Source organism: Anabrus simplex, chromosome 4 (genome assembly GCF_040414725.1).
Source record: "Anabrus simplex isolate iqAnaSimp1 chromosome 4, ASM4041472v1, whole genome shotgun sequence".
NCBI classification, from domain to species: domain Eukaryota; kingdom Metazoa; phylum Arthropoda; class Insecta; order Orthoptera; family Tettigoniidae; genus Anabrus; species Anabrus simplex.
In genome coordinates, this window is record NC_090268.1 from 129848156 (window position 1) to 129867943 (window position 19788).

The window sequence follows — 19788 nt, forward strand, 5'->3', positions numbered from 1 at the left end:
TCATAGATGACAATAAAATCAAAGCTGGTCTATGACAGGAATTTGGATATGCTTCTTGGAATAACTGGTGTAGAGGTAGGTGCTGTCGGTATTGAAGACAAACTTGCTAATAAATTGCTCTGTGTCCTGTTCAAAGGTCATTCCACACATTACAGGATTCCTGTGCCATATTATTTTGCACACAGCCTGACAGGAGATCAACTAGCCATATTAACGCGCGAGGCCTTACAGGCTGTTGAAGACTGTGGATTCCAAGTCTTCCGAATTGTGACAGTCAATTGTCAAGTGAATGTTGCCATGTTTCACTCCTTGTGTGGAAAGGAGGCAAACCTTGTACATCAAATTCACCACCCATTAGATCCCAACAGGCCTATATTTTTGAGTTTTGTACCTAGCCATATATTAAAAATGTAAGATCACAATACTTGAGCAGGAATTTTCAATCAATCAATCAATACTGATCTGCATTTAGGGCAGTCGCCCAGGTGCCAGATTCCCTATCTGTTGTTTTCCTAGCCTTTCCCTAAATGATTTCAAAGAAATTGGAAATTTATTGAACGTCTCCCTTGGTAAGTTATTCCAATCCCTAACTCCCCTTCCTATAAATTAATATTTGCCCCAATTTGTCCTCTTGAATTCCAACTTTCATATTGTGATCTTTCCTACTTTTAAAGACGCCACTCAAACTTTTTCGTCTACTAATGTTATTCCACGCCATCTCTCCGCTGACAGCTCGGAACATACCACTTAGTCGAACAGCTCTTCTTCTTTCTCTCAATTCCTCCCAACCCAAACTTTGCAACATTTTTGTAACGCTACTCGTTTGTCGGTAATCACCCAGAACAAATCGAGCTGCTTTTCTTTGGATTTTTTCTAGTTCTTGAATTAGGTAATCCTGGTGAGGGTCCCATACACTGGAACCATACTCTAGTTGAGGTCTTACCAGAGACTTATATGCCCTCTTCTTTACATCCTTACTACAACCCCTAAACACCCTCATAACCATGTGCAGAGATCTGTACACTTAATTTACAATCCCATTTATGTGATTACCCCAATGAAGATCTTTCCTTATATTAACACCTAGATATTTACAATGACCCCCAAAAGGAAGTTTCACCAAAAGGAAGTTTACTTCCAGTAATTAAAACTGAGAGGACTTTTCTTATTTGTGAAACTCACAACCTGACTTTTAACCCCGTTTATCAACATACCATTGCCCGCTGTCCATCTCACAACATTTTCGAGGTCACGCTGCAGGGTAAATTGTAACGTGGTAGCTGCAGAACATATGAAAACGCCGAATCTCCTGCAAAAAACGATTGGTAGTGAAACTTCTGCGCAAATTAACTAAGTATGCACTACAAATTTGGAAAAGATGAATGTTGCAAGGGCTAAAGTAATATTCTGGACAGAAATTATTGCTGACCTCAGAAATTTGGAGAAAGTAAGCCCAGAAGAAATCTGGAACAGGAACAGCTTCAATGAAACTATACATTGTTTGAAATGTTTCAAACATGGCATAATATTCATGATATTTGCAACACTGCACGTGTCATTACTTCCAGAAAGTCTAACAAATGTATTTATTTTATACATTGAAGCAATTCAAGCAAATACAGACAAATCCAACAGATAAACATCCGGAAAAACCAGTTCAAGGTAGGCCTACTGAACTTCTGTTTACATAAGACGGTAGTGTAAAAAATATAGGGGCACAAAGTTTCGTATCATTGATTTAACAAAACATTTTTTAAAGTGTTTACAAATGATTTGATCCTTAACTCAGCAGTGATGATAATTTTTTCTGTTTTCATAATCTGTAGTTACTCTGTCATTACTTTCATTGGCAATGATAGCCGGATATTTGATACATGTAGCAGAACAAGAAACTAGCCCTGACTAGACCTGCAACTGATAGTCCTGCAGTGTATTTAATTCATTTTCAAGATAAGGAGGGGTTAATGTACCCTAACGCTTTCTTCAAGACTTTTGATACAAATGTGTTACGATTCTGTTATTCAAACAGTATACCTCCCACAAAAACACCATTTACCGATCTGTACCCACAATCTGAAAGACAGGATTTTAATGGAACTCCTGTGCAAGACCTACAATAACTGAACATTGCCACTATGGTTGCTGCATAAATTACTCAAGCCTTTGTTGGTCAATATTGCGATTTTTCACTTGATATGTGTAAAAGCAATTATTATGTTCCATTTGTGACAAATTTTATAGTGATATTTGGGTGATACCAATGCGCATCGTACCCAATATTTCATCAAAGTGCCACAATACTGCGAATCCGGACCAGAAATCTTTGAACAGAAAAGTATTAAACCGAAGTTAGGTTAGGCAGTGATGTGAGACTCTGAATTGGAGACCCATTAAAAAGACTAATTCTTTTTAGTATTGTCTTTCACGTGTGTGTAAATTGAATACGGTATATATTCTCAAAAACACTTTTAAACACATTTGTAAGTAAGTATAAATTCGTGTTGACTGTGGGGTCCATACTACAGTGACTCATAACCTCAAGATAGTGATGTAAACAAGTTACCAACAAGACATGTTAACAACATACTAACGGATTATTTGCACTACAGCAAAAATGGATTATAAGCAATATTCAGAGCTCGTGGTTTCTTTTTAAGTATCATAATTACCTGTAAATCAGCGAATTTTCACAAGCACTTGTCACAAGATCCATTCTTAACATAAGAAGACATCACTGCCGTCTCTATCCTCCTACACTGCCTGCTCTATGCGAGGCTTTTTGCGAATAGGCAGGCAGAAATTATCCGCTAGATGGCAGGCACAATGTTCTAAAGAAATTATAATGATGACAGCCTACAAAACAATATGCATCACAGTATGCATATGCATATGTTCACTGAAGCTCGTAAATTACATCAGTAATATTAAATATCTGTAAATGAAGCCGTAGTTGTCCTCTTCATCTTACAATTTAAAAGATTTTCCTGGACGACGGCATGGTGGCTAAGTTTCTGTGTTCTTGACAATGCAATAACAGTTAGTATATCACGAACATTTTTCTGATGTTCTTTGACCTCACACTGTAACAGAACGCACTCTGAAAAGGAAGAAATGGAGAGTCCTTATTTTACGCTCGTAAGTTTGAAGCACTTCCAACAGCAGGGCACAATAGTTTCAACAAACTCCTGCAAATGCTTACTCAGAACAACCAAACAAGGTTTTGGATAACGAAGTCCACCTCTGTCATGATGCATAATCAGTTCTATAAGTGGTGTCGAAGCTCTAAGGAGTGAGATGTTGCTGACGCAAATGTCATGCTCCATCCTCTGTTGATCAATATGAAGCAAGTACCTGCAAACTAGGACTAGAGTTTCTGTTTCTCGATTGATTGGGACATGATCATTTGAATATTTGAGATTGCCCTTAATGTCTAATGAAGACATTTATTTTGTGACTATCCGTCACAGTTCTTATCACAAGGAATCCACTATACTCCACAGCTTTTATCGCCTTCTAAAATAAGGTGTAAAGCTCGGACCCTTGTAAATTCTTCATTAGAAAGCAGGCAGCAGCGATAGTGAACTTATCTGTCAGACCGTTTCAAACAAAAAAAGAGTAGCTAACTTATTGGCTAATGTGGGCCATTTAGCTATACACTGATCGTATACCCAACCCTTGCATTGAACACTCCATAAAATCTATCACTAGTTCTGTCATATTTTAGTCTTTCTCTACGCGCCATATCATAAGCCACAAGACAGACAAGATTCTCCATTGGTTATAGGTTTTTAAGATTCGGTTTTAAGCCTAGTCTTTATTATCATATCATATTCCACATTTCCTGTATACCTGTCTAACGTGCTGAACGAAGGAGCTCGTATACTTTAGGAGGTGATGTGGTAAAACCAGATCATCTGTATAGAGAAACCGAAGTAATATATGGTATTAGTGATCACGAAGCTGTTTTTGTCGAATTAAAAATAAATGTGATGGAAAGGAAGGTCTTAAAAGTAGGACTATTAGGCAGTGCCATGTGGGTGATAAAGCATGCATGAGGGAGTTTTTAAAACATAACTATGATCGGTGGAAAACGATAAATAAAAATGTAAACGGACTCTGAGATGGGTTTAAAGCAAGTGTTTAGGGATGGGAAAACAGGTTTGTACCTTTAAAGATGGTAAGGAATGGTAAAGACCCACTTCATTATAACAGAGAAATTAAGAGACTAAGAAGGAGGTGCAGATTGGGAAGAAATAGAAATGTCTGTGGAAGTAAGGAAAAATTGAAGGAACTTGTAGGAAACTAAATCTAGCAAAGAATTCAGATAAGGATAACACGATGGCAAGCATAACTGCAATCATACAAATTTTAGTGGAAAATATAAGGGAATGTATAGGCACTTTAAGGCAGAAACAGGTTTCAAGTAGGACATTCCAGGAATCATTAATGGAAAAGGGGAGTGTGTATGTGAGGATCTTCAAAAGGCAGAACTATTTAGTCTGCAGTATGTAAAGAATTTTGGTTATAAGGATAATGTCCAGATGGAGAAGGTGACTAATGCAAAAAAGTATTAAAATGTACATATGATAATAGTGACATTTACAATGCGATACAAAAATTGAAAACAAAAAAAGTGGCTGGAATTGATAAGATTTCTGGGGATATACTAAAGACAATGGGTTAGGATATAGTACCTTATCTGAAGTATTTTGATTATTGTTTGCATGAAGAACCTATACCAAATGAATGGAGAGTTGTTATAGTAGCCCCTGTGTATAAAGGAAAGGGTGATAGACATAAATCTGAAAATCACAGGCCAGTCAGTTTGACACACATTGCATGTGAGCTCTAGGAAAAGCATTCTTTCTGATTATATTAGACATGTTTGCGAAATTAATAACTGGTCCCATAGAAGGCAGTTCGGATTTAGGGAAGGTTATTCCACTGAAGCCCAACTTGTAGGATTCCAGCAAGATATAGCAGATATCTTGGATTCAGGAGGTCAAATGGACTGTATTGCGATTGACCTGTCTAAGGCATTTGATAGGGTGGATCATGGGAGGCAACTGGAAAAAAATGAGTGCAATTGGCCTAGATAAAAGAGTAACTGAATGTGTTGCTATATTTCTAGAAAACAGATCTCGGAGAATTAGACTAGGCGAAGCTTTATCTGACCCTGAAATAATTAAGAGGGGAATTCCTCACGGCATTAACCTTTATGTTTTCTTATATATATGTAAATAATGAGTAAAGAAGTGGAATCAGAGATAAGGCTTTTTACGGATGATGTTATTCTGTATAGAGTAATAAATAAGTTACAAGATTGTGAGGAACTGCAAAATGACCTCGATAATGTTGTGAGATAGACAGCAGGCAATGGTATGGTGATAAACGGGGTTAAAAGTCAGGTTGTGAGTTTAACAAATAGGAAAAGTCCTCTCAGTTTTAATTACTACGTTAGTGGGGTGAAACTTCCTTATGGGGATCTCTATAAGTACCTAGGTGTTAACGTAAGGAACGGATCGTCATGGGGTAATCACATGAATGGGATTGTAAACAAAGGGTACAGATCTCTGCATGGTTATGGGGTTGATTAAGGGTTTAGTAAGGATGTAAAGGAGAGAGCATATAAATCTCTGGTAAGACCCCAACTAGAGTATGGTTCCATTGTGTGGTACTCTCACCAGGATTACTTGAATCAAGAACTGGAAAAAATCCAAAGACAAGCAGCTCGATTTGCTCTACGTGATTTCCGAAAAAAGAGTAGCGTTACAAAAATGTTCCCAAGTTTGGGTTGGGAAGGCTTGGGAGAAAGAAGGCGAGCTGCTCGACTAAGTGGTATGTCCCGCCTTTGTCAGTGGAGAGGTGGCGTGGAATGACATTAGTAGACGAATTAAGTTTGAGTGGTGTCTTTAAAAATAGGATATATCACAATATGAAGATAAATTTGGAATTCAAGGGGACAAACTGGGGAAAATATTCGTTTATAGGAAGGGGAGTTAGGGATTGGAATAACTTACCAAGGGAGATGTTCAATAAATTTCCAATATCTTTGAAATCATTCAAGGAAACGCCAGAAAAACAACATATAGGGAATCTGTCACCTAGGATGGATGGATGGATGGATGGATGGATGGATGGATGGATTGATTGATTGATTGATTGATTGATTGATTGATTGATTGATTGATTGATTGATTGATTGATTGATTGATTGATTGATTGATTGATTGATTGATTGATTGATTGATTGATTGATTGATTGATTGATTGATTGATTGATTGATTGATTGATTGATTGATTGATTGATTGATTGATTGATTGATTGATTGATTGATTGATTGATTGATTGATTGATTGATTGATTGATTGATTGATTGATTGATTGATTGATTGATTGATTGATTGATTGATTGATTGATTGATTGATTGATTGATTGATTGATTGATTGATTGATTGATTGATTGATTGATTGATTGATTGATTGATTGATTGATTGATTGATTGATTGATTGATTGATTGATTGATTGATTGATTGATTGATTGATTGATTGATTGATTGATTGATTGATTGATTGATTGATTGATTGATTGATTGATTGATTGATTGATTGATTGATTGATTGATTGATTGATTGATTGATTGATTGATTGATTGATTGATTGATTGATTGATTGATTGATTGATTGATTGATTGATTGATTGATTGATTGATTGATTGATTGATTGATTGATTGATTGATTGATTGATTGATTGATTGATTGATTGATTGATTGATTGATTGATTGATTGATTGATTGATTGATTGATTGATTGATTGATTGATTGATTGATTGATTGATTGATTGATTGATTGATTGATTGATTGATTGATTGATTGATTGATTGATTGATTGATTGATTGATTGATTGATTGATTGATTGATTGATTGATTGATTGATTGATTGATTGATTGATTGATTGATTGATTGATTGATTGATTGATTGATTGATTGATTGATTGATTGATTGATTGATTGATTGATTGATTGATTGATTGATTGATTGATTGATTGATTGATTGATTGATTGATTGATTGATTGATTGATTGATTGATTGATTGATTGATTGATTGATTGATTGATTGATTGATTGATTGATTGATTGATTGATTGATTGATTCTGGCTAGGTTAGTGCTTGATGGGCTTTTCTTATATCTAACCAGACTAATGTTACTGTATATTTACTACAACAAAGGCATCCCTACTTAAGCTGTTTGCCCAATCCTTGTCCCGTTTCTGTACGGCGTCGGGTATGAGGTGAGATGAATCTGTCGTGGCGGGTTTTTATGACCGGATGCCCTTCCTGACGTCAACCTCATCAGAGGAGCTAATGAGATGAATGACGTGATGTATGATAGTAGGAAGGGAGCGGGTGAAACCCGGTGCCGGCACATAGCCTACTCCCGTCGAATAGCACCAAGGGGTCTGCTCAAGGCTTAACGTCACCATCCAACGGATGAATTACGATCAACAGCGGCATATGCCCTCACTTCATATGAGCACTGCGGAGAGATTTGGAATTTGATCCAGGCTTTTGGCACGCCATCTAGAGATTATAAATTGTATAGCACCACCTCCTCTATCCTGCCGGTCAATATTCTGATGGTGAATTATTTTTCGACCAACGGGACTCGAACCGGCTAACCACGGTGTCGACGTTTTAACGATCATGGCCACTAGGCGAGCTTCCTACTTAAGAGCAGTAATAACTCAGACACAAGGGAGTAATTAATAATTTCTATAACTCTTTTGCACATAGGCTAAAACATGTAAACTTTTTTTCTATTGATTTTACGTCGTACAGACACGGACAGATTTTCCGGCGACGATGGGACAGAGCAGGACGAGGACTGAGAAGGAAGGGACCCATTGTCTTAATTAAGGTACAACCCCAGATTTTGTCTGGTATGAAAATGGGGAACTATGGAAAACCATCTTTAGGGCTGCCGACAGTGGGGTTCGAACCTTCCATCTCACGAATGCAAGCTCACAGCTACGTGACTCAATGCGCGTAGCCAAATCGCTCGGTAAAACATAAAAAACTAAGACAGATATAATAATCCTTTTAAATGTGTACTTAACTTTGATCACGACAAGCCTCAGACTACAACTAATTAGCCTACATTATTACAAAATAAGAATAATAATTAAAAATCTGTAAGCTATAAAATAATAATTAAAATGCCCATGGATACTAACAAGTTAAGACTTATACTCGGTAAGTTGGTTGTCAGATATTTCACGTAAAAGAACTAGATTTACCACATATTTCACAGAAAATGTCATGTTATATGGCATGTATTGCTACAGTATATAGATGTTAAGGACAAGATCTGTACCACATAATGTGATGGGTATTAGAAAAATATGATTACTACCCAGCATTATTGACTATGAATTCAATAAGAAGAAAATACGCACTATGAAAAAAGTCTTACACAAGATATGAGCTGTAACGTCGACCGATACACTTTTCATTCGGTGCGTTGTTACTCTTAAAAGTACAAATTCTACTGTATGATGAAATCCGTCAGTAGGTTCACCGCGCATCGTTTAACGACACGTCTGAGGTAATATTGTGGCTCTTTCCTTTCCGACATAACCATACCATCCATCGTGAAGAAATCGCTCCACACCACCTCCCTCTTCACCAGTCTCAGCATGGTTGTATACGCTTATTGTAGATGGCAACATAAAGAAATCGTTTTCGAATGTCTTCAGTGTAGAAACTGTTACGAGTGAGCAGGCAGACCAGTCACGTATAACCTGATAAACGTAGCACTCTCTTTAAAAATGTTGATTTTACCTTTTTCTACGGATCGCCTTTGTTAGGAAGTCCCAAATTGCTTCTAAACCGTGGGTGATGGTTGGGGAGATTTTTAATTTAAATAATTTCTTAGCAGTTTCTAGTGACAAGCTTCTCAGGTTGACCATGACATGCATTGCAGTTGCTACCTTGGTTTATCGTTGGCGTGGTCTGTGAATGGTTATACTAGCTATAATGGTACAATCTGATAGATTATATTCGCTTGTCAGTGCCTAGATACTACATAACAGAACCAAACTTTTCACCCCAAATGTTATATCCTACGTAGAAAAGATTCAGAGACCGATAGTAACACTTGGCAGAATGACTCATTGTTTACAATCATGGCGAGAGTAGCCGAGATATAAACAACAGAAACACGTTCCACGTTTTTCATAATATTTCTACCCAACGTAAGCAAAGCAGGGAGTAAAGAATACAAGGAGCTGCCCGCTACATTATTCTCTGTGCCTATCGCTTGAAGCCAACGGCCACGCCCCCCATGTAGAGCAAAACATGGCAGTACGTTGTCGATATATACAAACTACATTATCTAGGTAGCAGGGAAATTTCTAATCGTGCTATTATACAGGGTTATTCACCTAAGATGTTACACGGGAATAGCGTCTAAACCATTAAAGATATCGGTATTCTGTTTTCATATTCGTAAATGATACCCAGGGGCTTTTAAAATAATGTGCTACTTATTCCCATGGGTTGATTAATAACCGAGATATTGATACTAACTCCATATTTTTAAACGGAACGGCACGAATACCTGCAGCTTGTCTAAAAGTACAACCGCGTACAAGTTCAAATGTGTAAGTATTTTCAAAATCAGACAGTTACTTTTAGATATATTAATAAAAAGTGCATTTGGGCTTTTGCATGCCCAATCACACAGCGTGCAGTCGGCTAAGGACGTATAGGCAAGCAAGCTGTTTCCTGGCATTGATTCCAGCCACAGAGCGGATACCAGACATGTACTGTAATCCATCGTACACATAATACAGTATGATATACCGTAACATACCCTGGGTGTGCAACGTTATTTTATGACTGGCGAATACACAACGGGTAATGGAGATTGAAGTGTCTTTGTTTTGTTTTGAAATGCATGTGTAATAGGTTGCGCTCAGTTTGGCGTCTTTCCCCACGGATGGGAATGGGCAGGAGTTGGAAAGGACGTCGACCGTGGCCTATCTCAAATGTACCAATCCGGTATTTGCCTGGTGCTGAACATGGGACACCATGAAAATCACTTTCAGGACGGGCGAAGCAGGACTCGAACCCGAATGCACGCTACTACATTATTCATTTGCTTTTCTAGAAAGAGATCTTCAGGTGTCCTGTGTTATGTTCATTTCACAATACTCAAGTCAGTTATTATTATTTATATTCCTTTTAAAAACATCAACCCTCCTTGTCCTGTCATGAGTTCGCCTGCCATACATACTTTGCAAACCTATCACATGTGTATGATATGCTTACATGCCTGGTATCCATTCTGTGGCTGGAATCACACCCAGGAAACTGCTTGCGCCCCAATGTGCCCTTGCCCGATTTCACGCTGTCTGTGAATGGTTATACTAGCTATAATGGTACAATCTGATAGATTATATTCGTTTGCCAGTGCCTAGATACTACATAACAGAACCAAATTTTTCACCCCAAATGTCATACGTGGAAAAGATTCAGAGACCGAGTAACACTTGGCAGAATGACTCATTGTTTACAAGCATGGCGAGACTAGCCGAGATATAAACAACAGAAACACGTTCCACGTTTCCATAATATTTCTACCCAACGTACGCAAAGCAGAGAGTAAAGAATACAAGGAGCTGCCCGCTACATTATTCTCTGTGCCTATCGCTTGAAGCCAACGGCCACGCCCCCCATGTAGAGCAAAACATGGCAGTACGTTGTGGATATATACAAACTGCATAATCTAGGTAGCAGGGACATTTCTAATCGTACTATCATATATAATCTTTTTTCAAAATAACACGGTGATTAACTGTAACAAAAGTATCTGGCTCTAAGCTCTACAGAAGCGTTTCTCACGATTCGCAGGCTTATATCCACTCTCTCGCTACTTGACTATAAGGACTATAAATTGAGTATTTGAAAATAAGAGATGTAAATCTTCACCAGATATCGGTAAGGACAAGGACTAGGCTATTAATAACAGCATACCGTAATCTGAATGCTTAAGGGGTGTGTGTGTGTGTGTGTGTGTGTGTGTGTGTGTGTGTGTGTGTGTGTGTGTGTGTGTGTGTGTGTGTGTGTGTGTGTGTGTGTGTGTGTGTGTGTGTGTGTGTGCAATAAATCATCAAAGTGGGCTTAGCAACACCGTTTACAACATTCTGGCATTCGATATTTAAGGCAATTTATTCTGAAAAATGAACTTTTAAATCCTTGAGATTAGCACTTAGAGAGATAGTGGACGGTGGTGGTGGTGGTGGTGGTGGTGGTGATTATTGTTTTAATAGGAGTTACTGAACCCTTGACTTACCATTCCATCGTTCGTCGGCCGCAGCTGCTGCAATAGAGCAATATCGAACTCTTAAATCTTGGGGTCGTAGCGGGAATAATTCGGTCACGATCTTAACCAAACGATGGGGTTCAGAAGAGAGCCTAACTACTTGAAATGAGGAGCAGGTATGTGCTTACAAAATTTTATTGAATTAATTAACTGCACAAAAAATCATTTATATAAAATCCTTGATCAAGAAAATATTTAATTATTTAATGTTTCAAACGCAGTCACATTGCATGGCGTTAGTTTTATTGATTACAGTATCGAAGAATTTTCTTCAGAGAAAAGTAGAAATATCACAGATTAGTGGACAGCGAAAACTAGAAAAATGAAAAGAAACCTGAAAATCGGGCACCTATTAATTCAAACGATAACTGAGAATTAATCCACACGATCCGTGGAAAATCTGATCTTCAACAAGTAGAATGCCGGATTTACCCTTAACTAAGGTTATCCACTAGTCAAATACCCTATCGGATATGGGAACACCCGCCGACTGGACCCTTAATCGAACCAAATTGACTTTCAGTTGCTTTGGATAAGTTGCGAAATATTACTGGAAAGCATGGTGTTCACTACAAGTTAACAGCAGCATTCACAATTGAAAATAAAATTCCACCATGTATTGTCATCTCGTGACACCCTTAAGTTATGAAATAATCCCGATGCTGAAACGTGCATCACCCACAACAGCTGTTCAGAAGAAACCAACAACAACACGTTCCTAGAGCATCTTACGTTACGTCGTTCTGAAGGAACAAAACTGCGAAATGCAGGAAACACTTATTCATCACGCATTTAGAAGAAATGCCAAACACTGAAGTTAAATAAAAAGTGGTAAATCACTTGAAAAATATTATTATAAAACCAACTTTCAGGTTATAAATGGTTACGTTACGCTTAATAAAATTACAAGTCCAAGTGGTAAAATAAAAAAAAAACACAGGAATTCTTTCCTTTACAACAACGACTACCATTACAGCTCCATCTATTTATTGTTTGTCCCAACAAAATACCTACAAAATTATTGATCGACCACAATCAATTACGTATATAAATGAAAGAACGAAATAAATTGAAAATGAAATATATTCCCGGCTGACGAATCGAACCCGCATTCGTAACTCAAGTCTCACACAAATAAGCTGAGTGTCAACAAGCACACTAGCAAACGGACGTCAGAACGACAAAACAATTAAGTCCATAACAAAATAAAATACTGAAGTTCATTGAACTCAAACACGCGTGGCACACTGCAGTAATATTCAAATCACCGTTAGCTCAGTACCCAATATTGGACAACCCTCACGTTCAGGCAACTAGTGGTTCCATAATCTTAGATAAACACCTTCCAGCTGGTAAGGGCTGCGCGCAAAACATGGCATCAATATTACTTAGCTAATACTCTTCGCATTGCATACACTACTGCAGACACTACCATCGCTCAAATCACTTCGCAAAAACACCTAATCTAAGACTTGAGTATATACAGCCGACATCCTAAACCTATCGTCGGGCCTACCTAAATGTCTGCACACCCTAACGCTAACCTCTATGTACACACACACCTTCCTAAACCTATCGTTGAGCGTGAACTAGGACGTCTCATCATCAGTATACTCCTAGGATAACATGTGACGTCTAACCTAAAAATTCTTACGCAATATGGGCGGTGCTTCTGGGACTCCGAAATACTAGCACTATAACAATGGAAGTAATATACTGTACTACATACTATACATAAGCCATACTTATGATTTTAGCAGTGAAATGTTATTCAAGGAATATTTTAGGTTTTCCGATTCGTGCAACCGTACGCAAACACGACGTTGTAATAGTTAGAACAACTTTACATTACTATATCATTTACGTGTTAGTGTGTCGTACTGCGTTCACGTCTGAAAATTCCCGCAATTACAATTTGCGTTCACCGTATTCACTTCAGTGAGCTGTGATGGGTTTAACTGTCAAAAAACAACATGCGTTCTCGCACCTGTATACGACCATGTATGTAGTGCGCTGTCATTGGGCTTCACTCACAGAGCTCTAAGGCATCTCCCTGTATTCTTTGTTCCCTGAAGAAGAGGAATAATTATTACCAAATGCGTGTCAATATATTTTAAAAATGGAAACCACTTTCCTTTGGCGACATTCAAGAAAATATGAACAATTTTACTATCGTACTGTATTTTTTATTATTCCTGTTACCGTGTTTTGGTGGTAGGTAGAGGTGAAAGAAGGTGCGGGCGTGAATGAGTCTCAAACTACGGAATCAAAGTTAATGTAAAATTTAACAAGGTTATATTTTCTTTTCAAAAACAAAGAAATAACAAGTATGGCAGGTACAAGGTAGCAAATCAAAGGGGAGTCACAATATTCACATAATTTGGGCTTCGAGCCCCGAAAACACAATGCTTGGGCAATCAGCCCAGTTTTACCTCCAAAACACAAGTTTCAACAGAGGGGCAGAAAACCCCATTCATACCTCGGAGCCCTTGCTCCAAATTACACCGATAAGCCTCCACGAGGCATACCACAATTGATTTTTAAAAGAGCCACACGCTCTCAAATTTAAGCCTTCTCCCAGGCCACACCAAACTCAACCTTCAAGTTGTCCTCAACGGACCTAAACACAGGGGTAAAATACCCAATCTACTGAGGTCTAGGAAATAAAAAAAGGGTTAGTTAAATGACCTCTAAGGTAACAATTTGAGAGGAGGCGAACTTGTACTCCTAATACACTTTGTCTTTAAGACCTATTTTGGCTCTTAGGCCACTGATGCAAGGGCTAATCCCATACTACAGAGGTGACTTAAAAAAGAAATATTTACATTACATTACGAAAGAATTGATTGAGAAAATAAGTTCACCTCAAGACAATGTGAGTGGGAGCTCGAGAGGGTTAGCACTCTCTATCCCAGTATGTAGCTTTACAAGAGAATAGAAGAAAAGAGAAGTTACATTTTAGGAAACGGTTACATAGGGGAACGCTTAGAACCCGCCCCGAAAGTTAAACTGCTGAGCTAGCAAAGAAAGAATTTATTAATCGGCCATTACCTTATTGTTGACCGCTGCCGAGGAAAGAGGCGCTTCCCGCCTCCTGCTATGTACTTAATACACTGAAAGATGGAACAGAAGTGGCCCGGAGACCCTAAAATCAGCAGTTTAAATACTCTCGCAGAAAGTTCTAGGCGTTAGGGGAAAGAAAACACCCTCCCACAAAGATTTTATTGGGTAGGACCCCGCAACAGATTCAAGTTGGGGAAAGATACACCAGATTGGTCAGAAATTAATTGAAAAAATTCGTGATTGGATACATACAAAACAAGGGGAAGAAAGGGGTAAATATTGCCAACTTAAACAATGACAGAAAGAAATTTAACAAAGAACAAACTCCTGAAATTAAATTTTCTCCAACAAAATAGTTCTTTGACTCCGCACTAGGGTGCACTATTGTTGATCTTCAGTAGTGTCCTCTAGAAGAGAAAGTTCACACTTCTTAATACAAGCAAGACAAAAGTACGTCGAAAATGACACAGTTCACAAACTCAAAATTTTCCAGGTAGTGACATCTTCTGAGAAATTTGGAAATTAAGACCGTAGATAAAGTTCAGACTTCCTCCAGAAGAGGAGTTTCAACTGGCGCAACTTTTAAATAAACGGTGTGGAGGTGTACCGCCCGGTACAGACCTCCCCCCCAAAAGTTCCTCCACGGGGTAACACAGAAGAACATAAACTTTTATTTGAAAATAAGTTCCAAGTTTGATGTTGATATTAAGATAACTTCCAGAAGTATTTGAGAAATTTCTTAATTCGGTTCCAAAATTTTGTTGTTGGAGGTGAAGTGAAGTCTTTAGGTTTATAGAAGTTGAATGTCTGAAGATAAGCTTTTACTACTTAAAAGTGAAGGAAAAATTTGCAATGTCCATCAGATATTGCTGTTGAATTCCCAAATGTAGTTATCTCTTATAGTAACTGTCCATGTAGTTGATGTTGATGAAGTTGGATGGCCGGACCGGCCGTTGCAGCTTGCGTCCAAAAGGAGGCCGCTCGGACCCCTTAAGTACCCTGAGATACCGCTCGCCCGCACTATGAGGGGAGCAGAGTGTTGAAACACGCCGCGCCCGCGGTGAACATATACAGGCTGCGGGCCAGTAGCAGGTCGTGCGCCGCACATCAGCCTTGGCCGGGAGGAGAGCTCCGGCTCGCCGTGCACATGTCGTCCTCGCTGGAGAGGAGGGGGCCCATCCCCCTCCCCAGTTGCTGCACGGCGCTGCGCGGCTGCGGGGGCACTGAAACATTAAGGCTAGGCGGCAGAATTGTGTTGGACCATCGTCTTTTTGAAGGCACAGGCATTATGGAGAGGTTGAGGGGCCAGCGGCGTGTAGATATCCATGGCATTTAATCTTATGAAGCCACAGTGTAAGGTGGAGCAGGAGACGGGAGCGTGGTAATGGCCGTGGCAAGAACAGGATGGCAGTTTAACGGATCGGGGGAGGTTTACAAGAAATTCTTACATATAAAACAAAATATTATAGAAGGAGCAGAATGCCTTAAGCGTGGAACTCAAAAAAAAAATATAACCATCATATTCCTATCAATTATATGAAGCAAGTTGACAGAAAATTTACACCGGTTTCAACTGTGACAGGTGAACCCTAAATATCCTCTCGGTGGCTGGATTGCTTACTAACAATGTAACCGGTGTGAGAAAATCGAGAATGATGCATGGCCCATGAAATCTGGGGGCAAGCTTGCCCGCGGGAACAAAATTTTTGACCATAACCTGGTCACCTACCTTCAAAGGGGTGGGTCTCCGTCCACGATCATACCTTTCCCTAACCTTTTCATGAGACACTTTAAGATTGGCTTTAGCCTTCTTCCAAAGATCTTTAATGTTATCCGGATCTATTGTCTCGGGTAGAATGTCATTCAGAGACCAGAGGTTAGAGAGCGGCGAGTTGGGAACAAACTTGAACATCAAAGAAGCTGGAGTAAACTTGTGAGATTCATGAACCGCCGAATTCAAAGCAAAAGCTATCCAATGCAGGGACGTGTCCCACCTGGAATGATCTTCATGATGATAGGCAATAAGTGCTGACCTGAGATTACGGTTAACCCTTTCAGCCAGAGATGGTTGAGGGTAATAAGCAGAAGTAGTTACATGAGAGATTGATAAGTCAAAACAGAATTTACGAAATAAATTAGATGTAAAAGCCTTAGCATTATCAGATACAATATATTGACACGGACCAAAAGAAGCAAAAATAGAATTTAAGCAGGTAATGGTAGACTGAGCGGTAGCCAGCTTAGTCGGAAATAACCAAGAAAATCTGGTAAAACCATCTACGCACACAAAGATGAACTTGTTAGCATTACCCTTTGACTGGGGGAAGGGTCCTACATAATCGATATACAGACGTTCCATGGGGCGCGACGCTTGATGCGAAGACAAAAGGCCTACCTTGGTGGACATGGTGGGTTTACTGAGCAAACAAGATTTACAAGCTTTTACAAGTTCCCGGATTTCACCGTCCATACCTTTCCAGATGAACATTTCACGAATCTTCTCACGAGTTTTAAAGATACCCAGATGCCCTCCTAGTGGGGTCTCATGATAATACTTGAAGATCATAGGTACCAGAACAGCTGGAACGACAACTTTCATCATCTTGTCATGCCTCGAAGGGCAACATAGAACACCATTCCTCAGAACATAAGGGACAACATGTTCCCCAGAAGAAAGGGTTTCCATTATCGGAGCCAGCGTCGGATCTTCACGTTGGTATTTCTCGATATCCCTAAAAAGCATGGGAGCATCTGTTAGGATGGCATTAACCTCAGATAGCATGGACTCGGGAGGTGATGAACTGTCGACCGGTTCGTGGGTCTCGACGTCGTTATGAAACATACGGCTGAGTCCATCAGCAACAACATTTTCGGTGCCTCTGATATGTCTAACATCAAACTGGAAGGCGGAAATACGAATAGCCCAGCGGGCTATACGACCAGTACGACGCGGCCTACCTAGGACCCAGCTTAATGCTTGATTATCTGTCTCCAGGTCGAATTTGACGTGTTCCAGATAGAGACGGAACTTTTCTAAGGCGAATAAGACTGCCAAACCTTCGAGCTCATAGATGGAATACTTGGCTTCTTGAGCCGACAAGGTCCTAGAGGCATAGGCGATAGGTCGCCTCCCTAGTTCAGTCTCTTGAAGAAGGACTGCAGCTACTGCTGACGACGACGCGTCGGTTTGGACGATGAATTTCTTCGAGAAATCAGGCATAGCAAGGACAGGGGCATTACAAAGCGCTAATTTAAGATCTTCAAAAGCGGCTTGTTGAGAAGGTCCCCACTCGAATTTGATGCCTTTCCTACGAAGAAGGTTTAAGGGCGCCGCTCTATTAGCAAAGTTAGGAATGAACTTTCTGAAGAAATTCACCATACCAATGAACCTGGCGATACCTTTAATGTCCTTGGGAGGTTTAAAATCACGGATGGCCTGTGTTCTAGAACGATCGACTGCTACACCATCGGGTGACACAATATGCCCTAGGAATGACATAGAGGGCTTAGCAAAGACAACCTTGGACAACTTAACAGTTAACCCAGCCTTACGAAGGCGATCGAGAACTTCTCGCAAATGATCTAGATGTTCTTCAAAGGTCTCTGAAAATACGACGACATCATCTAAGTAGTGATATAAGTACTCGAATTTGATGTCGGTGAAGACCCTATCTAGTAGCCTAGTGAGCACAGCTGCCCCCGTGGGGAGCCCGAAAGGCACGCGGTTGTATTCGTATAAATTCCAGTCCGTGGCAAACGCTGTAAGGTGTTTAGACTCTTCGGCAAGGGGAATTTGATTATAGGCCTGATTCAAGTCCAAGATAGTGAAGAACTTGGCCTTATGAAACCATGAAAAGCAAGAATGAAGGTCAGGAAGGGGCACAGATTGCAACACCACCTTCCGATTGAGAGCCCTGTAATCAATGACAGGCCTGAAGCCTCCTTGGGGTTTCGGGACTAGAAAAATAGGCGATGAATACGCCGACTTAGAGGGCCTAATAATACCATCCTTCAACATCTGATCGATAATTTCTTTCAGAGCCTTCATTTTAGGTGGAGATAGCCTATAAGGTGGAAAACGGACAGGAATCGAATCCGTGACCTCAATTTTGTATTCAATAAGGTCAGTAACACCAAGAGTATCAGAGAACACCTCTGGAAATGACTGACATAATTTACGAATACTATCAGCCTGCTCCTCAGGTAGATGTCTAAGGTCTAACAACATCTCATCCTGGGTAGGCGAAATAGATGAACATGACACAGAATTACACTTTAACAAGGGGATTTTACAATTGGACGCAAATTTGAATGTGCACGACTTACTCTGAAGATCGAGCACCAGACCAGTGTGAGAAATAAAGTCCGCTCCCAGTATGATGGGGCAAGACAGGTACTTAGCCACAAACAATTTAATTTTCCATGTAAATTTAAAAATACGAATTTTGACCAGTACGGAACCTAGAATTTCTAATGGAGATGAATTAGCCGAAACATATTGAATAGGAGATGAGACGTAGTCAGGTAGTTTACAAACAGCTTTCAATTTAGAATACCATTCAGCCGAAATAATCGAACAAACACTGCCTGAATCTAAGAGAGCTGTTATAGGCTCGTTTTTTAACTCAATCTTAAGAAAAGGAACAGGTGCGGGGGTATCCGCCGCAATCCTAAGGCACTCTTTGGGGCATTCAAAAGATGTATTCGAAGACTTATCGTTCCCTGAATTCTCGACCTTTTTGCCAGGGGCTGAGCCTTGGGAAGCAGAATTAGTTGACTCAGCCGCAGCCACTAGTCACTTTTGATTGTTGTTGGAAGTTACACCAGAAGTTGAGCAGGAGGGGGTGCTATTCGAATTGGGACAATTCTTTGCGATATGTGAGAAAGCCCCACATTTAAAACAGCCTTGTGATGAACCAGCTCCATTATTTGCCCTACTAGTTTTGATCAGAGGACACTTATTGCGCAGATGGTCAGGCGACCCGCAAGCATAACATTTACGGGGGGTGACTGATCGGCGAGGTGGAGGCCGAGTATTACTAATGGAAGGCGGGGGTTCTTTCGCGACACGCAAAGAATCGGCGTATCTAACTCCTTCCGCCGAGACGGCCAACGCTTCAAGTTCCGAGAAGGTTTGCGGGCACGCCGCGAAACACAAATATGACCTATAGGGAGGTGAAATTCCCTCTACAATAGCCTGCACAATCTGATCTTCAGGAAAATGAAGGGCAAACACCCTAGTATAAAACTTAATGTCCTGTATGAAATCAGCCAAGTTTTCATCCAAGCGCTGTACCCGATAATAGTATTTCTGAATCAGAGATG

General features: G+C 39.8%; 1 protein-coding gene across 4 annotated transcripts in view; it reads left to right on the plus strand.

Annotated features, from left to right (window-relative positions):
- The window catches only part of Ak1 (Adenylate kinase 1), a 140518-nt gene that overhangs the window by 75699 nt on the left and 45031 nt on the right, over positions 1-19788 (plus strand). The gene's annotated exons all lie outside the window — the stretch shown is intronic.